General features: G+C 37.6%; 1 protein-coding gene across 2 annotated transcripts in view; it reads right to left on the bottom strand.

Annotated features, from left to right (window-relative positions):
• The window catches only part of SKAP2 (src kinase associated phosphoprotein 2), a 171,626-nt gene that overhangs the window by 24,244 nt on the left and 123,313 nt on the right, over positions 1-24,069 (bottom strand). The window lies entirely within an intron of this gene.

Here is a 24,069-nt window from a genome sequence, read left to right as displayed (position 1 = left end):
ACATGACCACTTCCTTCACTGAAAGATTTATATGAAATTTAGAAATATTTAAGGCAGGACATAGGAACAAAATGGCATGTCAAGGAAAAAAACTGGGTTCAAAAAGAATCACAATTTCAAGAAAAATCAAAACTTTAAAGAAAAATATGCAAAAAATACAAATATAGTCATTATCACTATTAAATAATTCAGCTAATAAATCTTCATTGAGCATTAAATACTTGTAAGAGAGAGGGTCTACCAGACAGAGGGAGAGGCATGAACAAAAGAACAAGGCACAGGCATATTCATTTTGGATAAAGAATGTGGTTCTTGTAGAGGCAGAGTAGGATAGGAGACAATGGTAGTCGTTTGGGAAAACTGCTGTAAACTCGTGAACATTCAGCTACGGACTTCAGATGTTTCCATGTTTGGTGAGGAATAAGAGCCCTTGCCACACCACCCCACCCCACCCTCAAATTTCTGAAGTGAGAAAGGGCAGGACTGAAATTGCTTGAGCAATGTCCATCTGATCTCCTTGTCCCAGATAACATAGAGAAGGGGCATGGAGAGAGACCAGTCCCAGTCTGGCTAAAGGGGAAGTTGGGGAGGTTAGTCCTGAATTGAGAAGGCAATGGCACCCCACTCCAGTACTCTTGCCTGGAAAATCCCATGGATGGAGGAGCCAGGTAGGCTGCAGTCCATGGGATCGCTAAGAGTCAGACACAACTGAGCGACTTCACTTTCACTTTTCACTTTCACTTTTCACTGTCATGTATTGGAGAAGGAAATGGCAACCCACTCCAGTGTGCTTGCCTGGAGAATCCCAGGGACGGGGCAGCCTGCTGGGCTGCCGTCTCTGGGGTCGCACAGAGTCAGACACGACTAAAGCGACTTAGCAGCAGCAGCAGCAGTCCTGAACTGGAGGGGCAGAGAATATGGAGCGGAGATGATTATAAGAGGGGAAGGAACTAGAATAGACAAACTCTGCCTGCCTGGATGTGGAGGGCTAAGGGAAAAGAATATGCAACCAAGGATGACTCATGTTTGAGTTTAGTTAACTGAGAAATGGAAACATCATTACTAAAAAGAGTATAGCCAAGATAAACTGTTGTGCCCCTGGCGTGGCGGGGAGGGGGGAAACCACAAGGAGTTGTGTTTCTGACACTAGAGATTTAACATAGGGGCGGGGCAGCCCAAGGGAGACTGGAAAGTTTGGTAAAGAGATCAAGAATGCATATGTGAATTGAGACATCTCATGCAAATTTTAAAGTGGTGATAAATAAAAACCAGCATTTAAATCAAGCTTGAGAGCTACTACTATACAATTATAACTGTTTCAAATCTTTGTAACTCAATTCCAACTAAAGAATGAAAGGTCCAATACGGAACAGCTAGAAATCATTGGCACCTTATACGTATTAATTTAAACCTAATATTGTCAATTTAATATAGTTCAGTCAAACAGTAATGAGTATACAGAAGACCTAATAAAAACTCTAATATTAAATCCTGTCTCTTTTTAACAATTGCCTCACTTATGCTAAACCTGAAGAACTAACTAACATAAATGGATTATAGGGTGTTTTAATATAAAATTTTTAATTTAAATAAATTAATTTAAATTTTAATATAAAATTTAATATAACATTTAAAGGTTTTAGGGTCATTTACAGTTATTTAGTCCAAGCATCTCATTTTACAAATCATTCATGTTTTTAAGGTGAAGGAGAAGGCTTCCTGTACTTTTCACACTTTCTCTTTCTCCAGTACTCACTCTCTTCCAATTTGGTCACAAATTCAATAGTAAGAAGTAAACTGAAAAACAGTTAAGGGTGCTTATCCTAAAGTCAAAAGCTATAACCACATCAATATAGAAAGCACTATTCCTGGCTCTTAAGAAGACACTATGGGATTTAGACTCACCACCCAAAGTTAGGGTCAAGATATTATAAAAACTAATTACAATAATTAAATGGGAAAAACTCTGCTCTTGGCGAAGTTGTCAATGAATTTAGAATTTACTACTAAGAACTGTTCTTATTTTATTAAAATGTGTCTATAATGTGTACAATGTATTCTTAAGTTATCAAAATGATATTCAAAATATTTACTTAACTATCAATATTTTCTGTGAAGTATCCAAATTGATATCCATGTGAGATGTTTAATAAGAAGTATTTTAGAGGATAGGATGTGCATTAAAAACATTTCCTTTCTCCTTTTCAAACCTAGTGCTGATATCTTCAGGGCAGAGCCTTCTGTGTTTCATATGTCAATTTTTTTTAACAATAGTCAAGCAACTCATTTTATCTTGGGCTAACAGTACAGTTTCCATGTAAAAGACAACAAAATCAAAGTTGGGATGTGTGTGTTCTTTTCTAACCTTACAAAAAAACAACTCAGACTAAATCTTGAATAGAATCTGGTACAAGGAAGATGTTCAATAAATATCAAGTAAAAAAATGGATTCCAAAATCATGAAAATAAATCTTACTACTATAATAATTTACTAACAGAGCAAAACTCTCCACAGAATCCAAAAAATATATACAGACAAGTGACCAAATTCAAGGTTATAATCAACTTTACAATATATTAGATATATACCTGTTTTATCTAGGTTTATTATTAAACCTATTTTATTTGGGGGTTGAGGCACAATGTCATTATACAATACTAATTAATATCTCAAATAGTCAATGTTTGTGGGTTAATATATTCCATTCAACATTTTAATAACAGTAAACAAAAACAGCTCAGCTATGCACTAAAATCCATCAAACCACACAGATGGTTATAAGGTTTTCATTAAGTGGTTTCCATAGCAATCATATTGCAAATCTGGAAGCTTCTTGCAAATAAGCAGCTTGTATTTACATGCCTCTCAGCTGCCGCACAAAACTCTTCAGCATGTGAAGTTATTATTCCAACCACACATCGTTAGAAGAATCATTGGGAGATTTTTTTTTATCAGACAGGATGAAAATAATAATAAAGTAAACTAATTGCAGAAGATAACTCAAGCATAGTTATACATTTACTAAACTAACCAATGAGTCTTAAAAATATTCTGATATTGCTTCTCAGCCTTTTCGCTAAGATCAAGTGTAAAAATGTTCTGATAGTCATTGAAAGGTTTTAACATTAAACCCCGTCAAAAATATGAGACCTCCAGGAACAACCAGACCCTAGTGAATCTAAAAGCTTGAACTCTACTCTCTTTTTTTTTTTTTTGATAGACATTTAATCTTTTTTCTGAGTTGAGCAAAAAAAGAAAGAATAGTAGAAAACTGAGTCTTCCCAAATCTCTGTTTTAAGATGACTACCATTTAAAAAGGAAATGCTTACTGTGGGAAAAGTCAAGACCCTTTTTTTTCCCTGCTAGATTAATCAATTTAATTTACAAATTGATCTATTTCCATAACAGATGGATTATTACCCTAATAAGGATCAAAGATCTGTCTAGCTATGCAGTTTTTACAAAATGGGCTATTTCTGGCTTGCTAATGTTCTATTTTAAGGTTAAATAACCAAAAAAGAAAAGTGATAAGCCAATGACATGTTTATCTGACATTGCTTGAAAAAGGCTAAAGACAATTTGTCAGCACCAAAACAGGGTGTGTGATGTTCACAGCAGGGTTAAAGATTGATACTATCACATCTTCCAGGAAGAAGAAGGTAAGTTGACTTATCCTCTGAATTAGTCACTCAGCCCTGTCTGACTTTGCGATCCCATGGACTGTATAGCCCGCAAGCTCCTCTGTCCATGGGAGTTCCCAGGCAAGAATACTGGAGTGGGTTGCCATTCCCTTCTCCAGGGAATGTTCCCGACCCAGGGATCGAACCCAGGTCTCCTGCATTGCAGGCAGATTCTTTACTGTCTGAGCTACAGGGAACACTATATACCTTTATATCCATTAGGTAACTAAATCCTCCTAACAATTCTATGAGGCAATAATAGGAACTTTCATCCTCTTTATGTATGCAAAAGCAACATGTACAGAGCTTAATTAACTTGTCCAGGTTCACACAACCAGTTAGAACAAGAGTCAGGATTTAAACTTCCACATCTGTCACTGAAACCCCAGCTCTAAGCCATGGCACCATTGCCTTGATTTTCATTAAAATCTTTAGTTTATAGATATATTTTGTTGCTAAAATTTCATTTGAATATTAGCTGCTTGTAGACTTGGAAAACATTTTCACATAAGTGGGTAGGTTCTCTCCTACCATAGCACCATATCTGAAGTACATCTTAGGTTAAGCAGTTCTCTCAGTGATGATTTAGAAACCGAATTTCAAGTTGGGACACCCCAAACCTGCATCTTTTCCATTCTCTTCCCCACTTCTTTCTAACCTTTAACATTCTACACACTCAACGGCCCCTAAAGCCAGGAACAGTATTTGATACTTTGTAAAGGTCTCTAAGGCAACTCACATATTTAGAATGCTGGAGTGGGTAGTCTTTTCCTTCTCCAGGGGATCTTTCCCACCCAGGGATCAAACCCAGGTCTCCCGCATTGCAGGAGGATTCTTTACCAGCTGAGCCACAAGGGAAGCTCCTTGTGCTTATTTAACTTATATGCAGAGTACATCATGAAAAAATGCTGGGCTGGATGAAGCACAAGCTGGAATCAAGATTTCCGAGAGAAATATCAATAACCTCAGATATGCAGATGACACTACCCTTATAGCAGAAAGAGAAGAAGAACTAAAGAGCCTCTTGTTGAAAGTGAAAGAGGAGAGTGAAAAGGTTGGCTTAAAACTCAGCATTCAGAAAACTAAGATCATGGCATCCAGTCCCATCACTTCACGGCGAATAGATGGAGGAACAATGGAAACAGTAACAGACTTTATTATTTTGGGCTCCAAAATCACTGCAGATGGTGACTGCAGCCATGAAATTAAAAACCACTTGCTCCTTGGAAGAAAAGTTATGACAAACCTAGACAGCATATTAAAACGCAGAGACATTATTTTGCCAACAAAGGTCCATCTAGGCAAAGCTTTGGTTTTTCCAGTAGTCATGTATGGATGTGAGAGCTGGACTAAAAAGAAAGCTGAGCGCCAAAGAATTGATGCTTTTGAACTGTGGTGTTGGAGAAGACTCCTGAGAGTCCCTTTCATTGCAAGATCAAACCAGTCAATCCTAAAGGAAATCAATCCTGAATATTCATTGGAAGGACTAATGCTGAAGCTGAAACTCCAATACTTTGGCCACCTGATGCGAAGAACTGACTCATTTGAAAAGACCCTGATGGAAATATTGAAGGTGGGAGGAGAAGGGAATGACAGAGGATAAGATAGTTGGATGGTATCACCGATTCGATGGACATGAGTTTGAGCAAGCTCTGAGAGTTGGTGATAGACAGGGAAGCCTGGCATGCTGCTGTCCATGGGGTCACAGAGTTGGACACGACTGAGCAACTGAACTGAACTGAACTAAAGACAACTCACAAATGAAAATGGGTTTATTTCTGAGGGCAGTCAGCTTTTCTTTTTCAATTTATTTCAGTAAGAAAAACATGGTTAAATGTAGATGGTAAAGATAAGCCTTTCTACATAGAAGATCTGAAAGAGGTTCACCTACATTTCAGAGCAACAGTCTACCCTTCACATTTCATCAAGGGCTCAGGTTCCAGGGAGTTGCAAGCAAGATGCCCCAGAGTAGGAGGAGATGGAGCAGATGGGATGGGGAACTGGAGTCTAGTCCTAGTAGTAAGATGAAAATGTAGGAAGGATTTATACAAATCGCCCCTTACCCCCTCTTCTCTCTCAAGACTTGAGCCAATTTCTGAAGTTGGTGAAAGGGCCAGAGAAGTAAAAGAGGAAACTCAAAGGGCTATCAGTGAGGGAATTAAAAATTATGACAATGCAGAAAAGTGAGTTCCTTAAGGGCCTATAGATACTGGACTACTGAGAGCTTGAAATATGGCACTTCTAAAGGATTCTTCTATCTATTTGATAGCCTGACATCTAGTTTACAGCAATAAAAGATATACTTTGATAAAGATATAAGCAAGTGCCTTTTAGTAGTATCAGTCAGTTAAATGAACAAAAAGATAAAGATGCTTGAAATGGCATAGAATCATGTTTACTATCCTGGATATTAGGCAAACTAGGTCCTATGCTTAAATGTCTAGTTATTTATGCAACCTTGACACTGTTTCTTAATTCTCAATGTCTTCTCTGTAAAGTAGAAAGAATAATGCTATCCTATAGCACCCTGACAAGATTTGGGGAGGACAACAGGATAATCAAATTTCTCAGGGGAAAAAAATGCACCATTAGCACGCAGTATCAGGTTCATTACCTGAGGGGCTAGGTGTTTTGCATCCACTTATTAATTTGGTGATATGATTAATTATGCTTATGGTTAATATCATATATGGTTAATACGATATAAAAGACAATAAAATAAGCAATGGTTGTCTAATCATATAATTTTCAACTTTGACATTCTATTCTCATGGTTTAATATGAAAAAGTTATCAAAGGTTATTCAAAAGCAAAAAGAAATGTCATTAGAGTACAGGGAATTTCTTTACTATAATATTGAAATTCACAATTTATACACCAACCTGAAAAGGTAAAAATAATGATTTTTTTTCACAGACATTAAACTTGTTAACATCATGGTTGGGATGTTGGGGGGAAAACCTCAAATTCAGGCAAAGATCTCTTTTGACAGAATTGGAGGAACTCTTAGAAAGGAAAGGTACCTTAGCTACCATCTAGTTCAATTTCCTTCTTTCATTAAAGGGGAACTGAACAGGGGTGTTGAATGAGTGGACCAAGGTCATGGCACTTCCTCCCTGCTCTTGTCTTTCTGCATTGCCTTCTATGCAATATGCACTGCAGTCATTGTTGCTGCTCTAGACGTACTTCTCTAGTCAGGAGAAGAAGCAGTCTTACAGAGACTTGATCATCTACAGGCAATTACAGCAGGCAAAGAAAGCAAGTAGGTTAAAAATTAAGCTTTACTAGGCCAGATTCCATCAGTCAGAAATGACTGTGAGTCAGAAAATGACTGTGCTCCTAAAGTGTACCAGACATGGGGAAATTATGAAGGGTGACTCTGTCTTTTACTATAGTCAGTGATATTCTTCTATTTCACAAAGTTCAAATCCTTAGCTTTTTAATTAAAGTGTATAATAAATTCTGCAACATTAAAATTCTTTTAACCCCCAAAAGGTCCAAATTAAATTATTTCTCAGTTGTAGTAACCTCTACCTGGCTATGGATTTCTGGTACAAATAAAGTTTGAGACATGTAAGTTCTTCTTTTACTTTAGATTAGATTTTTTTCTTATTATTCTTGCTACTAAAGCACTATCTGTTCATGGCTAGAAGCCAGAAAGTAGACATAGCAAAAAAGAAAAAAAACTTTAAGTCACTGAAGACCTATCCTCCATAAACACTATTAGCATCTCCTTTTAGACAACGTTTATTCAGTTTCTGCTTTTTCTTTTTTTTTAATATGAATTTATTTTAATTGGAGGCTAATTACTTTACAACATTGTAGTGGTTCTGCCATACACTGACATGGATCCGCCACGGGTGCGCATGTGTTCCCCATCCTGAACCCCCTCCCATCTCCCTTCCCATCCCATCCCTTTGGGTCATCCCAGTGCACCAGCCCCAAGCACCCTGTCTTATGCATGGAACCTGGACTGGCGATTCGTTTCACACATGATAATACACATGTCTCTGCCATTCTCCCAAATCATCCCACCCTCGCCCTCTCCCACAGAGTCCAAAGACTGTTCTATACATCTGTGTCTCTTTTGCTGTCTCGCATATGCTTTTTCTTTATTCTCATTTTTAATAAGAATATCCCAAATGTATATGTATTCATTATAAACTGTTTTGAAGCCATCCCATTTTTAGAAATTAAAATTTTTCATCTCAACTTAGATTTTGGTTTGTTTTAAATTTTATTCTGTAAAAAATATTATCTAATATACATAAGCTGGTGTTAAGATCATTTAATTGTAACATGACTGTTTTAAAAGGAACTGTCTCCCATAGCCTCAGGAAAAAGGCAGATCTACAAATGCAGAGCTCATTTGTTACAGGCTTGGCTCTGTTTCCGCTGCCTGCTTATGCAAATTCACTCCTCCTCTTCAAGTGTGGTGCACCTTAACCTCATTTTCAAGAATCCAAGAAAGAAAAATCACAGGCCTGTAAGAGGACCCATCACCCAGTTGACTTATTGGTTCTATAATCCCTTATACCAGCGGTGGTTTTCAAGACCCTTTCAGGGCATAGAGGATCTATGGGGTCAAAACTATTTTCATAATAAAATTAAGATATTTGCTTTTTTTATTGTGTTAACATTTGCACTGATGCTACAGAGCAATGATGGGTGGTAAACTGCTGACATCTCAGCATAAATCAACACAGTGGCACCAAGCTGTCACTGTATTCTTCCCTGCCCTGCACTAGCATTAAAAACAAACAAAAAAGCCAGTTGCACCTAAGAATGTCCTTGATGATCAATTATTATTTTCATTTAATGTCAACCTCGAGTACACGTCTCTTTAATATTCTTTTTTTTTTCTCTTTAATATTCTGTGACACAAAATCAGAAGACTGAATTAAACATGGCTGCTGCATCTCCAGATGGAAAAGTTCGAGTGGTAAACACAACTAGCTGTTTTTATCATGAAACACCATTATTACTTGAAAGAACGAACAACTGACAGACAAACTATGGTTACTCAGACTTAAGAATCTGGCAGACATTTTCCCAAAACTGAATTAAGTCAGTTTAACAAATTTGTCATTTTAACAAAAACAACTGACATTTATTGCTGATGATAAAGTTTGAGCTTTCAAGCAAAAATTAGAATTTTAGAAACTTCTGTTTTGGGATATAGCTTGACCACTCCTCAGTATTTAAGGAAACTTTTCTAATGAGATCAATGGTGATATGAATGAATGTGGTGTTTTAACTGTACCATAATTGTGTCAATATTTGGAAGTTCTGCATAATGTAATGAACCAGTATTTTCTAGCTGAGCAATGCATGATGTTACAAAAGCACACATGGGTAAAAGATCCGTTCAAAGTACAAGACAGTCCTCTGAATTTTGCTGTAACACTGTATGAAAAGTTCACTGATACAGTTTTGGATTCTGCATTGCAACTTATCCTTACCATCTGTCGAGTTTGGGTATAGTACCAAAAAAGAATCTCTACAATTACCTGCAAGGACTATTAAAATACTTCCTTTTCCCACTAGTATATATCTGTATGAGGCTGGATCTTCTTCACACGCTGATTGTACTTAAACTAAACAACATATAACAACTGAGTAAAGGCAGAAGCAGATATGATTGTCTAGACATCTCCTATTAAGATAGACATTGAAGAGATCTGCAAAAAGGTAAACCATGCCACTCTTCGCACTTGTATTTTGGGAAAATATATCTATTTTTCAAATAAAATATGGTATTTATGTTCACAGGCAGTGGGTTTATCATTATAACTTTTAAATTCACTAATAAACATTTTTAACATTTCTCAGTTTTAATTTCTAACATACAATATATTAAGAGGCATAATCCTCATAAACAAAAGTTTTTGGGAATCCTCAATAACTTTCAAGATTGAAAAGGGTTCCTCATTACAGGGGGCTTGAGTTCAATCCCTGGTTAAAGAACTAAGATCCTCCAGGCTGTGGTGTGACAAAAAAAAAAAATACCATCAAAACAAACAAATGAAAAAACAAACAGAAAAGGCCTCTTGAGAATAAAAAGTATGAGAATCATTGTCTTGTACTTTCTAGGGTAGTTTTAGTTAAAAATCTAAATATTGTTGATACACAACATGAAAGATTGGCATCTTGCTAAGCCAGAACACTGGTTGCTAATTATCTTATATTTCCAAAGCACACAGTCTGAGAATTGAATCTAATTACTGTTGACTCATATTGAGTTGTTGATGGAAATCCCTATGTGTTTTTCCCATTTTCTGAGGAGCCAAGTCTTTCTAATATATCTGCAATTAGATTTTTAGAGCAAGTAGGATATCCTATTTTATCTTGTTAGATTTGATCCACCATTTTGATCTACGGAGAGTATAGCCTGTTTATATTTACTGAAGGCATTCATGAATATGGGGGCTTCTCTGGTGGCTGAGACAGTAAAGAATCTGCCTGTAACTGCCAGTGACTGGAGTTCAGTCCTTGGTCTGAGAAGGTCCCCTGGAGAAGGGTATGGCAACCCAGTCCAGTATTCTTGCCTGGGAAATCCCATGGACAGAGGAGCCTGGCAGGCAACAGTCCATGGGGTTGCAAAGAGTTGGACATGACCGAGTGACGAACACTTCATGAAAAGGATAGTATGATGATGTTGAGAACTAAGCCCTAAGGTATTTACAAAATCAACTGGTCAACACCCTACGGCCACTGCGGTATACAGTCAGTTATCCAGTGGTCTTTAAACTACAAAGACTTCAGAAGAATCCTGGCCAAATGCCTCACTGAAGGTATTATTTTTGTTATACGTCTGTCATTTCCTTGCCACCATGTTGGGTTTGAGTCTATAATCATTATTTCATCTTCTAGATGGCATAGAAGATTCTCTTTGTCACCTTATTTTAGAAGCTTCTCTAGAGTGCACTTTAAAATATTATCTGGGTCAGAAGACAAATTAAATTCCTACTTATCTTGAAGACAGGGCTGAAGTGTGTCCACCAATTTAGAATGCTTTTCCCAAACCCCTCCAGACAGCTGGCCACTCTCCCTTGTCTGCTCTCACAGCCTTAGTTAGTACAGAGTACTACATATAAATATTTGTCTACTTTTCCCTAAGTGTGAACTCCCCGAGGGCATATTTACATTACAGCAGCCTAACACAGGGGCTGGAACCAAAAAAAAAAAAAAATGTTTTCCGTGAATATTTGTTGAATAAAAACAACTGACTTTGGTTAGTTATTCTAATAGAATCTCTTTGTATTATAGCAGGATCTCTTTGCCCATCCTGGGCTTTTGTTATCTCTTACCAATATTATCAATTAGAGGACATTTCTTGACAGAAAGGGAGCAAATAAAATAGAAATTAAATTGTTTTCTTTGAATTACTGCCCCTAATAAATTTCAAAAACAACAAAACCAGATAGCAATTATACACCTTTTGTTGTTTTTAGTATAATTTATACATTTTAACTATTCTCATATTTTCTTTGGTTATTTAGCCATTTCAATGTCTAATATATGTTCCTTTAAAAGTTATATTTGTTGGAGAGATTCTAGCACAAGAACATGACATAGTTTAGTCTCTTTTCCTTCTTTTCCCCATTGGGATCCTTTGAGATTAAATGTTATTTTAAAATACTCATCTTTTTAAATATTTATTTGGTTGCATCAGTCTTAGTTCTGGCACACGGGCTCTTTGATCTCTGTTGCAGCATGCAGAATCTTTTTAGAAGCATGTGATGTGAGATCTAGTTCCCTGACCAAGGGTCAAACCCAGGCCCCCTCCACTGGGAGCGCTGAGTCTTCGCCATTGGACCACAAGAGAAGTCCCTAAAATACTTGTCTTTAATACCATGCTGCTGCTGCTAAGTCACTTCAGTCGTGTCCAACTCTGTATGACCCCATAGACGACAGCCCACCAGGCTCCCCCGTCCCTGGGATTCTCCAGGCAAAAATACTGGAGTGGGTTGCCATTTCCTTTTCCAATGCATGTAAGTGAAAAGTGAAAGTGAAGTCGCTCAGTCGTGTCCGACTCTTGGCGACCCCATGGACTGCAGCCTACCAGGCTCCTCCGCCCATGGGATTTTCCAGGCAAGAGTGGGGAGTGGGGTGCCATTGCCTGCTCCACTTAATACCATACATTGTGTCTATTCTTTTCTCCGAGTTTTCTGAAATCTACCTTCCAAAATTCCAGCCAAATATGTCTAGCAGAGGCCAGATTTTTCCCTCAATGGCTGTGATGAATTCAAAGATGACAACTACTTTTGTCTAATTTTTCCCCACAGTTAAATCTGAGTATAGTAGCAGTTTCCCTATTTACTTCCTATGTCCTTCAGTCTTACTCATTTTTTAATGTACTACTTCCACACTTAAACTATATCTGAAGAAAGAAAAAGAGGCAATGGTAATGACTGTTTATTGTTTTTCCTCCCTCTCCATATTCTTGATGTCAGTGCCTCTTAGTCGAAGATTCCTTGTTGCTAAATACTAAAAATAAAACTAACCACCCTGACCCCTGGCTCAGTGGGTCCCAGACCCACTGAAGCAGACAGGGTGGGAAGAGAACCATTCTCAATCCCCCTCATCATTTGTCTTCAAATACCACTTGCCTTTTAAACTTCTAAATATAGGCATATTTCACTAAATAATAATATAATTAATAAAATGAATTATAATGGAATCAGAAATTAACCACATATTAATCCCAAAAGATACAATGGAACTACAAATGCAAATAAAATTCATATTCCAGAGGGTTATATTCTCTTCTTTCACCAGCTATATAAACTGAGACAAGCTAATTAAACTCTGAGCCTCAATTTTCAGTCTGGAAAATACAAATATAAAATATACTTTAGATAATTATTGTGAGAATGAAAAGCTGAAGTGACCAATACAATACTCATTGCATACTGATATTTAATAACAATGATTGTAATACAAATCTAGGAATTTACTGTGTATGAAGCACCATGCTAGCCATGACACTATACACAGAAATCCCACTCATCCTCAAAACCCTGTGAGGAAGGTATTGCTGTTATTCCCATTTTTAGATGAAAAAACACAGTCATAGAAATACTTAAGTTAATTTGCACAGAATAGCACAGCTATAAGAAGTTGCATCAGGGAATTTCCCTGGTGGTCCAGTGATTAAGACTTCACTTTCCAATGCAGGGAGATGGGGTTTGATCCCTGGTCGGGAAGCTGGGATCCCACATGCCTTGTGGCCAAAAAAACAAACATAAACGACAGAAGCAATATTGTCAGAAGACTAAGATCACATGGCATCTGGTCCCATCACTTCACGGCAAAGAGATGGGGGAACAATGGAAACAGTGGCAGACTTTATTTTGGGGCTCTAAAATCATTGCAAATGGTGACGGCAGCCATGAAATTAAAAGCCACTTGCTCCTTGGAAGAAAAGTTATGACAAACCAGACAGCATATTAAAACACAGTACATTACTTTGCCAACAAAGGCCCATCTAGGCAAAGCTTTGGTTTTTCCAGTAGTCATGTATGGATGTGAGAGTTGGACTATAAAGAAAGCTGAGCACCGAAGAATTGATGCTTTTGAGCTGTGGTGTTGGGAGAAGAGTCTTGAGAGTCCCTTGGACAGCAAGGAGATCTAACCAGTCCATCCTAAAGGAGATCAGTCCTGAATATTCATTGGAAGGACTGATACTAAAGCTGAAACTCCAATACTTTGGCCACCTGATGCAAAGAACTGACTCATTTGAAAAGACCCTGATGCTGGGAATGAACTGAAGGTGGGAGAAGAAGGGGACGACAGAGGATGAGATGGTTGGATGGCATCACCAACTCAATGGACATGAGTTTTGAGTAAGCTCTGGGAATTGGTAATGGACAGGGAAGCCTGGAGTGCTGCAGTCCATGGGGTCACAAAGAGTCAGACACGACTAAGCGACTGAACTGAACTGAAATAAAAACTTTAAAAAAAAATTAAAAAAAAAACACACAAAAAAAGAATTAATGTCAGGATGACACTTTGGATCCAGGCTGTCTTCCTCCAGAGCCCAAGTTCAGAAGCACCTTGAATGAGAAAAAGCACACTTTTTCTTCTCATTCAATGAAGACCTTGCATAGATCACTTCTTTCTATATTTGTTAAATAGCACTTTAACATACTGCCATAATATGCAACTTCTGAGAAAGTTAATATTCATGATGTCATACAGACATATATGTTTACTTCAACGACAAAATAACTTGGCCAAGTCTGACATCCTAAAAAAAAAAAACTAGTTCCCTTTTCAGCAGTGTATACTGCTGAAAAACAGGAGAAGAGTCATGTTTGTAATGGCCACAGAAAGTGAAAAGCTTAGCATTTGCCCCCTCCATTTTTCTTTCAGTTGGAAGGCAGCTTGCAAATGGAAAAATCATTTCCCATCACCTCCCTCTCAGAGACTGAATATGATGAAAAAACAGAATAAGGCTAACCCCTGAAGCAAGCAGAGCCGAGAGTCGCTTCTGTTCTAGCCAGGAGCCCAAGAAGATTGATTAATCCTGAATAAGATAGCTATAGCTCCTCACCAGATCTGACTGTGATAATGCATGAAAAATGCAGCAAATTAAAGCACTTTACATAGTACAGACACAATGACACTCAAAATACAAATTTTCACGTACCCATGAGGGGCTGTGCAAGACATTCAGAATTATGTTTTTAAAGCATTTTCAATTCTGAGGTCAGAGGGTTTTTTGGACACACAAATTTATGATAAAATATGTTACAGAGTCTAGAAAAGAAGGTATCTTCTAGAACTAGGATATTTCTATAGAGAGGAGCTGCCAGGAGAAGCAAGGTAGAACCTGCAGGGGAAAGAGAGGCGAGGCACACAAAGTTCAAGTGATGGAGGTCTTGATGTTCATTACTGCAAAATATTGATAGTATTTGGTATTCCTCAAAGTACGTAAGAATAAAAACTTGAGCTTAAAAAAACAACACACTTGCTCAGTCTGGGCCTCGTAAAGGTATGAATGAGCTCTCATTTGCAAAGTGTCTCTTACTGAGACTGCAAACCTAAGTCAGCATAAACAAGATGTCTGCTCTTGTGAACAAGAGTCAGGGTGTTTTTAATGTACTTGGCAGACAAACCAGATCTTACTCTTTTAAGGTCTCACCCAACAGCATCCCAGCATAGCAGTCAGAATAACTATATCCATCCTGAAAAGACAAATCTCTGTCACTATAGGGGCCTAGAAGCCAGGCAGTGTCAGTGCTCCAAGACTAACTCCTAGCCTATTCTCCAGTATGACAAAGTATTCTTGTTTTCTCATTCCCAATCTGCAACTACTCAGAATTTTTTAAAGTTAAATGTGACATTTTATAAACTTTCCCTGGTGATTTTTAGTTAAGACTGATGTTATGCTGTAATTGTATATATTAATAATGCAATTTAGGGTTTATTTCTACCTAATTAAATAATACAATCAAACATGTAAATTTAATGGCATACTCAACTATAGTACATAAAGGGTCACTCAATGTCTGTTGTCCTTCCTTAAGAGTAAATCATTGATTTAAAGAGAGACTACATGAAATGACATGTGAACCTTCCTGAATGGTCTAATTAGGAGAATAATATTAATTATCTAAATGAAGTTTAACTAAATGACTTATTTACATCTACTCTAAATAAACAGAAGTAATTCTCAAAGAATTCAGGTAGTTATAAACAATTTTATCATATGATCCTGCCTTGGCTTTGAAAATAAGTTCTGAATTTAAAAAATTCAAGAAGAAAAATTATCTCAATATAGTTCCCTTCAGTGAGGAAATACAATACACTACTTGGCATGTGTCCACAGGAAAAGTCTGGCTCCCAGATGCTTCTTGCCAGACCACAGTGGATTCAATAATGTTTAAACAACTGACAATGTACACTCATAGCACTGATGACACTGCTGCTGCTGCTGCTGCTAAGTCGCTTCAGTCGTGTCCAACTCTGTGCGACCCCATAGACGGCAGCCCACCAGGCTCCCCCGTCCCTAGGATTCTCCAGGCAAGAACACTGGAGTGGGTTGCCATTTCCTTCTCCAATGCATGCAAGTGAAAAGTGAAAGGGAAGTCCCTCAGGCGTGTCTGACTCTTAGCGACCCCATGGACTGTAGCCCACCAGGCTCCTCCATCCATGGGATTTTCCAGGCAAGAGTACTAGAGTGGGGTGCCACTGCCTTCTCCAACTGATGACACAGTGACCACAAATTCAGCAGGAGCCTGTCTCATGGGTGTATTCATATATCGAAAAGTAATATCAAAACAAAACAAATCCTAGACATACTTCACAAATGTAAAAGATTCAACTCAATTCAGTTAGGTTTTTTAAAAATATATGTCACCAAAATTCATAAAAATGTGTAAATTAGACTTTTTATGCCTCTGCAAGAGATATAAACAAATATCAATTTTTTATTGGTGTTCTTGAAAATGAGGAATATAAACTCTAATTTGCTTCCTATATTTAAAGTCCAACAACTCTTTCCAGCAATCAATTAGCTATTTCCAAAGCTCATTCATTATAATCACACAATTTAAATTAATATCCATGATTTCCTAAACCCATATCTGTTGGTAACAATTGTCTCCATTAGTTTGGTACCAAATGAAATTTCCAATAATTTATCACTTCTGATCTCCAAAAACAATAACTTTATAGGATTCAGGGGAGAAATAAAACTTCAAAATTTTGACACCAAAGTGGTAGCTCAATTTTCTTAGATACATAGCATCTATTGTCTTTATAACTGGCCTGCAAGTGTATCATTTATTGTAATGATACACTTTCTAACCAGAAAGGTTCTGAGTAAAATCTACATCCTACTGTAGCGCATTCAAGCATAAACAAAATACTGTTAATATTTAATATGAAATCAGCTGTCACAAATGTAGCCAACAGTGAAAAAGCCATGATACAAATAAAATTACTTTGTGTGATTCTCCCTATTTCCAGATGACAAGTTACTATGAGGTGATATCCTCTCTCTTAATAACAAACAACTTCTGTCACATAATGTTTATGTCATGTAAGTTTTGTAAATCAATAGTGGAAAAACTGGTTTGACTTTCTGGGAGAGAAAATGATTGATCGGCACAGGGCATAAAATACATTATTTAAATTAGAAAGACTTCATTTGATTGGAATGCCAACCCCATTTTTAAGTCATACCCTCATATAACCACATTAACCTCACCTGACATGACCTCAAATGCAAATATGTATTATTGTTGGCTTATAAAACCAAAGTCTACATTTGGATCTTGATCGATCTCTACCTTGAGTACTTCTCCACATATACAATCATCATTTTTTCCCTAAATAAGAATAGGATCATTAACTTCATAGATTCAGCAGCCATTTAAAAATCTCTTCTGTCATATATTCAACAAAATTTCTTGTCACGAAGTAATTAATATTGAGTATAAAGCCCAGAAGGCAGGATATTAGACTCCAGCATGGAATCTTGCCTATAGCATATACTCAGATTTTTGTTTATTTGACCTGAATTAGTTGGTAAGTCAAACACTTAAAATTAACCTAAGTCTCTACTGTAGTGGTTCTGGAGTAATTGATTACTTATATCTGAGAATTAAACCTCTAACAACATGGCCAACCAAGCTGAAACAGACCTGTCTCTCCCACTTGGTCAAAGGGGAATACTGACCCTCTACAGGGTGCAGTGGAAGCTGGAGTTTTAAGCACTTCACAGATACAGGAGACATGACCAGCCTGTGGAAAGCAAGGAGCTGGAAGCAAGACCTCCACCAGCTCGGAGAAGCCACAAGGAAGTTTTTCTCTTCCCAGGGCACTGGATGGCAGTGGTCAGAGGGGGAGGCGGAGGGTTTCCTGTGAGAAATCAAACCTCACAGCCTGTACAATGTGAGATCCAAACATGTACTATCCTCGAGTAGTATTTTCAAGCCAAGAAATTTAACATAAAAACTGTGAAACTCCTGGGGCTCTGCAAAACCATTGTGTAGGAACATTTCCACAACCCAGAGCACAGGGCATTCCTGCAGGGGAAGGAAGAAAAGCCGATAAGCTTGCAATACTCCAAGTTAGCAGAAAAGACGCCCGAATAAACAGGCAATCCTGGTGTCACCGGCTCTAACACAAGTCAACACAGAGTGCTGTGAGAGCACAGAGGAGAGCTAAGAAATTAAGGAAAAGTTCAGAGAAAAGTAAATCTTTATTCTCCTAGCGCTGCTAAACCAGAGATTCAAAACACAAACTGCAGTGGTCGGGTTCCTTCGCTTTCACCCAGAGAAGGATTAATCCCACGTGAATATTTTCCAAGGCTTTGGACCATCTGGTTTTTAATGTCTCAAGCAATGTCTTCTACCACTTCCTTTGAAAAGTCTTTTTTTGTTGTGGTTGGGGCAAAAAAAAAAAAAAAAAAGTTTAAATGCTAGGGGAACTTGGCAATTGTTGTTAAAGTTCTTTTTATTTCTTGTTACCTCTTTCTAAATCCTTTCATGAATATAAATTCTCCTCTTTCCCTATGACATGAATATGCTATAATCTGTCCTCTTCCAAATAAACCAAGTTACCCACCTGAATGTTTTTTAAGAGTTTGTTTATGGTCTCCCTTACCGTAATCATTTTACTTTCATCTTCAGAATGTTCTTTAGGTGGTGTTCAAACCACATTTTGCTCCTTGAGTTTGATAGCAAAATAAAGGGGTGGGTCTTTTCTGATATTTCTTCTATTGGCATAGACTTTGATCTTTGCTTCTCATCAGTCTCTTTTTAGTCTCTGATTACTTTTCAAAATTAGCCTTTATTGAATATTGCTAAGTCACTTCGGTCGTGTCCAACTCTGTATGACCCCATAGACGGCCGCCTACCAGGCTCCCCCGTCCCTGGGATTCTCCAGGCAAGAACACTGGAGTGGGTTGCCATTTCCTTCTCCAATGCAGGCAAGTGAAAAGTGAAAGTGAAGTCGCTCAGTCGTGTCCGACTCTTAGCGACCCCATGGACTGCAGCCCACCAGGCTCCTCTGTCCATGGGATTCTCCAGGCAAGAGTACTGGAGTGGGGTGCCATCGCCTTCTCCATTATTGAATATTAGCTATATTTTATATTTCTATTTAACAAACTCTGAGTTATATTAGCCAACACTGCACTCCCCAGTGACAAGCACAGTGCCTGACATATAACAGCTACTTAATTAATATCTGATGTATAAAGAATACTTTCTTGAAAGAATAATGACTAGCTTACATGGAAGTTGGGGGTGTTTTTTCTCATTTCATGTTGCATTTTCTTCACCCTTTTCAGTTCTTTCATTAAAAATTTAAATGATTTGAAAGCTTCAGAATACCTCCAAATTAATGCTGGGCTCCCAAGAAATATTAAATAAACAAGTAGGCTAAAAATGCACATATTTTAAAGTGTCTACACATGTATATCTACATGCTTGGGGGTTACTGTCTTACAGTTATGTCTTAAGCCATATAGGGAGAGATAATGTTTTATTATGAGTATAGATGACCTTCACCTTGACCCATGTAATCAAGCTAGGTTTCCAGGAAGAACTGAGACGTAAGGTAATTTGTGAAAGAAAACATAAGCTGCCCAGGGAAGTGAAATGAGGTTATCTGGTGTATTAGAGAGTGTAATAGGCAATGTGAAATTGGGAGCAGGACATGTAAACAGTGGGCTGAGGAAAGGAGCTTACTTAATTGAAGGAAAGGGTGTGGAATGGAGAAGTAAACAAGGGTAATATAAGTCACAGCTGGGACTAGAAGTGAGCAAGCTTCCTCTGTCCTAGAACAGCGACTCCTCCAAATACCCACTGAATCCAAGTAGGTGCTTGAAAGATAATTTTTAAACACTTTCCCCAAGCATCTGCCTAATCATTAATTCTTAACTTTTGTTCCCCCATTCTTTAAGCTGCTTGTGCAACTTTCCAGATCTGAGATTATTTTTAAACATGAAGCTCCTCATTTTTTTACCAGTTACTCTGGTTACCAGCTTTTTGTCCTTGTGGATGTCAGCTTTAAAAAAAATCAGTTATGATCCTGTGCTCTTTAGACCTCCTTTACCTGTGGTCTTTAATGAATGAGTGCAAGCAAAGGAGAATGTCATTTCCTGGGAAATGTCTTGCTTAAGATGACTAACCTACCATAGGGAACTGGTAACTCAAGTTGATCCTGTTGCTCACAGTAGATGATCTATCTTTAATGGCACAAAAGATGGATGATATCAGAGCTTTTCATCACTCACTGTATTACATTTCACAAGTTTATTTATTTGAGACCATGCTCACTGGAAAAGTAACGTTAGATTTTAATGAGGTTTTAGAAGATTGGTCATACTTCAATATACCACTGATAGTATTCCAAGTACAATCACTCTTTTAGGATTCTGTAGTCATTGGTGTTATTAGGAAAAGAATCATCATAGAGAAAGAATTTCTCTGACTTTCACTAATGGGCCCCTCTAACTGAAGACTACATTATTCAGGTATTATTTATTGACTTTGAATGAGGAAAACACTGGCCTAAGTACTCTGGGGGATGTTAAGAAACATGAGATTTGATCCCTGCCCTTGAGGAGTTTGTAAAAGGTTAAGTTATAATGATCCATCCATTTGCTTGTTTGCCGAATAAATCATCCCGTGAAAAGTAAAATATGAATATAAGATTTACAGAACAGTAGATAACAACTTTGGGTAAACTCCGGGAGTTGGTGATGGACAGGGAGGCCTGGCATGCTGTGGTCCATGGGGTCGCAAAGAGTCGGACACAACTGAGCAACTGAACTGAACTGAACTAACAAGGTTGTCACAAAGTTTTATGTCATTAATTTCAAATGTATGGTGCTACAGAAATCCAGGGAAGCAGAAGTAACTTCATGCTGAGATGGACAGAAGAGGCTTTCTGGGGAGACAGGATTTGACATGGACCTGGAATATGGCAAGGAACTAGTTAGAAACTGAACTAAGAGCACTCCATACAGATGAAGTATAAGAACAGAAACATGAGGCTGGAAAAGTAGCAGATGTTTGGGAGAATGAAGAGTAAGCTGTCTGTCGAAATAGGAGATCTGGTGCAATGTAATAGAGGCTGACCTAGAATGTTCCAGTGAGCCTGTAGAAGACCTTTGAATGTCCAGGTATGGAGCTTGGGCCTTATCTATCCTACAGGAAGTGAAGAACTATTCAACATTTTGAAACAGTGGAAATATATGACTTAAGAAACTTCTGAAATCTGTTTTTTTGAAAAATATTTTCTTCACTAAATGAAAAAAGTATTAATTAGCTTAAAAAAGAGGTTTTGAATTCTTTTATGTACATTGTCTCCTAATATCAAATGAGATATTCCTGATAAAAGTATTAATGCTCTAAAAGGTGGAGGACATGATAATACTATACTGTGTTTAGTAATACACCATTCTAAACTTATAAAAATACTGTACTGTGTCCAATAGATAGACATAACCTTCAAGGGTATTTTAATTGTTTGTAATGGAATAACTACAAATAATTCATCTAGACAAGTTTAGAGAAAATACTATATAAACCAATACTGTACAATGGTATAAGGAATATACAGAATTAACAAATTAATATTTTCATTGTTTCTGATGGGGGACTACAAAGGTTCTACATGTGTGGCTAGGAAAATATGGCGAAGGTATACAGCAATACTATTATACTCTGGGATTGGTAGAGGTGGGTAGATGTAGATAGATAGATAGACGGACAGACGGGTAATGTTGATAGATCTTTCTATTTTTATATGTTTAGCTTTTTTGTTTTTTTATAGTTAAATACTCATATACCCACTTCTCTGATTAAATCACCACATATTTGAGGATGGAGTGTTTATCATCTCACTATCCACTCTGCATCTTGTAGATAATGAACTATACTAGAAAATATGTTAGAGTTGATCATGGACTCTATGAATAGAAAAATGAGAAAATTAACCAAAAGTTTTGTCTATATGTTATTTTTGTCCTTTAATTACTTTATTAGCTCAGCATATTGATTTAGACAAGGCATCTAGTACAACGTAGGTAATGAAGGCACAAAGATGAAGCACAGAGCATGAATAACGTATGGTTAAGAGTTCAGTCTGCCTGGAGCATACGGAGTCTGAGCAGCACTGAAAAGGTAAACGTGAGTCAGATGAAAGAAGGGGTCTGGGACTAAGCAACCTTGGCAGTGGACACCCATAAAGGTTATAGAGCAAGGGATTAATTTGACTATGCTGTGTTTTAGGAAGATCAATCTGCTGGCAGGGCACAGAATAGATTATTGGGTTAGTTGATGAGAGAGAGACACACACACAGGAAGTGGGGAGAGCACTTAGGAGCTTTGTAACACAGCAAGTAAGAAATCATCAAAGCCTGACTGAGTGGAGGAGAGCTGGGGATGAATGTGGCTTTAGAGAGAGAATCACTAGCTATTGAGTGAAGATGTTTTACTTTGCTCCAACCATATGCCTGTAAGTGTAGTCATACTTGAAGGTATAAAGTTGCCCAGGGAGAGAGTGTAAAGAGAAAGAACTTTCAAATCCAAATTTTTCATCATACAGGACCATTAAATGGCATTTGATGTACATGGACAACCTCATATAATTAAACACTGCAGTCTCACGTGAGTAACTCAGCACACATTTTTCCACGTGCCATTTCTGCACATAAGATCACAATAAACATCAATTCTGGTGTGCAGAGGTTCTGCATACCAGAGACCTGGCTTTTGCCTAGCTCTCCAATTTCATTCTAACCTCTCTCTGCATGGCTACCTTTGGCCTTCCTTTCTGGTTCCTGAACATCCCAGCATTCTCCAGCCTCAGGGTCCTGGCACTGTGTCCCTTGTGCCTAGAAGGTGCTTTGTTTGGCTTTTTGTATTAACATTTACCAGTTTTAGCCAAGAGTTTTCAGTTTAAATGTCACCTCTTCCTTGACCACAGAGTATTAAACAGCTGCTCTTTTCACATGATCCACTTATCTTTGTAACATCTGTAATTATCTTACTAGAGACCAGGTCTGTCCTTTTTTTTAATTTAAATTTATTTATTTTAATTGTAGGCTAATTACTTTACAATATTGTATTGGTTTTGCCATACATCAACATGAATCCAGGTCTGTCCTTTTCATGCCTAAACTCTCAACAGTCAGAACAGAATCGAGCATGTATTGGGCTTTCAAAAAATATTTTTTCAATCAATTAATTAAATGTATAATAATAAGAACTTACAATGAGAAAATAAGAAAAAATAAGGTAGAAACAGAAAGCTCCTCCATTAAAGAAATAAAGCATAAACAGGAAAACAATTTGAAATAATCAACAAGCATTAGGAAATGAGGAGGAAATCTAAAATAGGGCCAAGAAGCTTACTTATAAATATTATATGTAACAAGAAAATATAATTATATTTTATTTATAATTATATAATAAGAAATTATATAAGAAAAGAATGGGAAAGGCCAAAGGATAAGACAGTTTCCAAAAGAAAGGGGTGTCCAGTCAAACAAAATTTCCAGTAATGCATTTGAGGACAGAGATTGATGACTGGGAGAGACTACTGACTTTGAGGGAGCTGTTTAAGTTAAGGGACCAGGGCACGTGCACTCAGTCCCTCAGTTGTGTCCAACTCTTTGTGACCCCGTGGACTGTAGCCCACCAGGCTCCTCTGTCCATGGAATTCTCTAAGCAAGAATATTAGAGCAGGTTACCATTTCCTACTCCAGGGGATCTTCCTGATCCAGGGATTGAACCCACGTCTCATGTGTCTCCTCCACTGGCAGGAAGAGAAAGAAATAAAATTATGTTGTAGCTCCTTGAACTGTGATCAGGAATGTGGAAAGAGGCCCAGACTAGGAGGCAGGAGACTTGGGATCCAGTTCCAGCAACAGCTCCACAATACCACTCTGCAAATGCATTTTCTTATTCATCTATGAGAAAAGTTTTCTGCCTCATCTCAACTCCTATAATAGGGGATAAAGGGGTTAATAGATAAATAGGTATAAGGAGTTGTCATTTCTTGGTAAGAATTCTAGTGAAGTTCTAAAAAGGAGGAAAATAATCATAGAGGACTGTTTTATTTGAAACAAAATCAAGGTCAAATTTCACTTGAGCTTAATAAACTCAGACTGGATTTTTTTCCCCTCACTTTGTTAAAGGTCTTGCATTGCTCAACTGCAGAACTTGTGAGGCCAGATATGAAGAGTGCTTATATCTACCACTGACATTTTGTTGAACCTGTCCATACTTATTAATCATTGCTTTAAACTAAGCAGCTGAGGACTCTTAGGAAGTTGATTTTCCCAGCTGACCTATCTGCAAAAGTAGTGAAGCCTGATGCTCTCCTGCAACAGACTGTCTCTACAGATGTGTGTCCATGGAG

Source organism: Bos javanicus, chromosome 4, assembly GCF_032452875.1.
Source record: "Bos javanicus breed banteng chromosome 4, ARS-OSU_banteng_1.0, whole genome shotgun sequence".
Taxonomy (NCBI): Eukaryota; Metazoa; Chordata; class Mammalia; order Artiodactyla; family Bovidae; genus Bos; species Bos javanicus.
The sequence above is the reverse complement of the archived record's forward strand: the minus strand, read 5'-3'. Positions and strand labels throughout refer to the sequence as shown.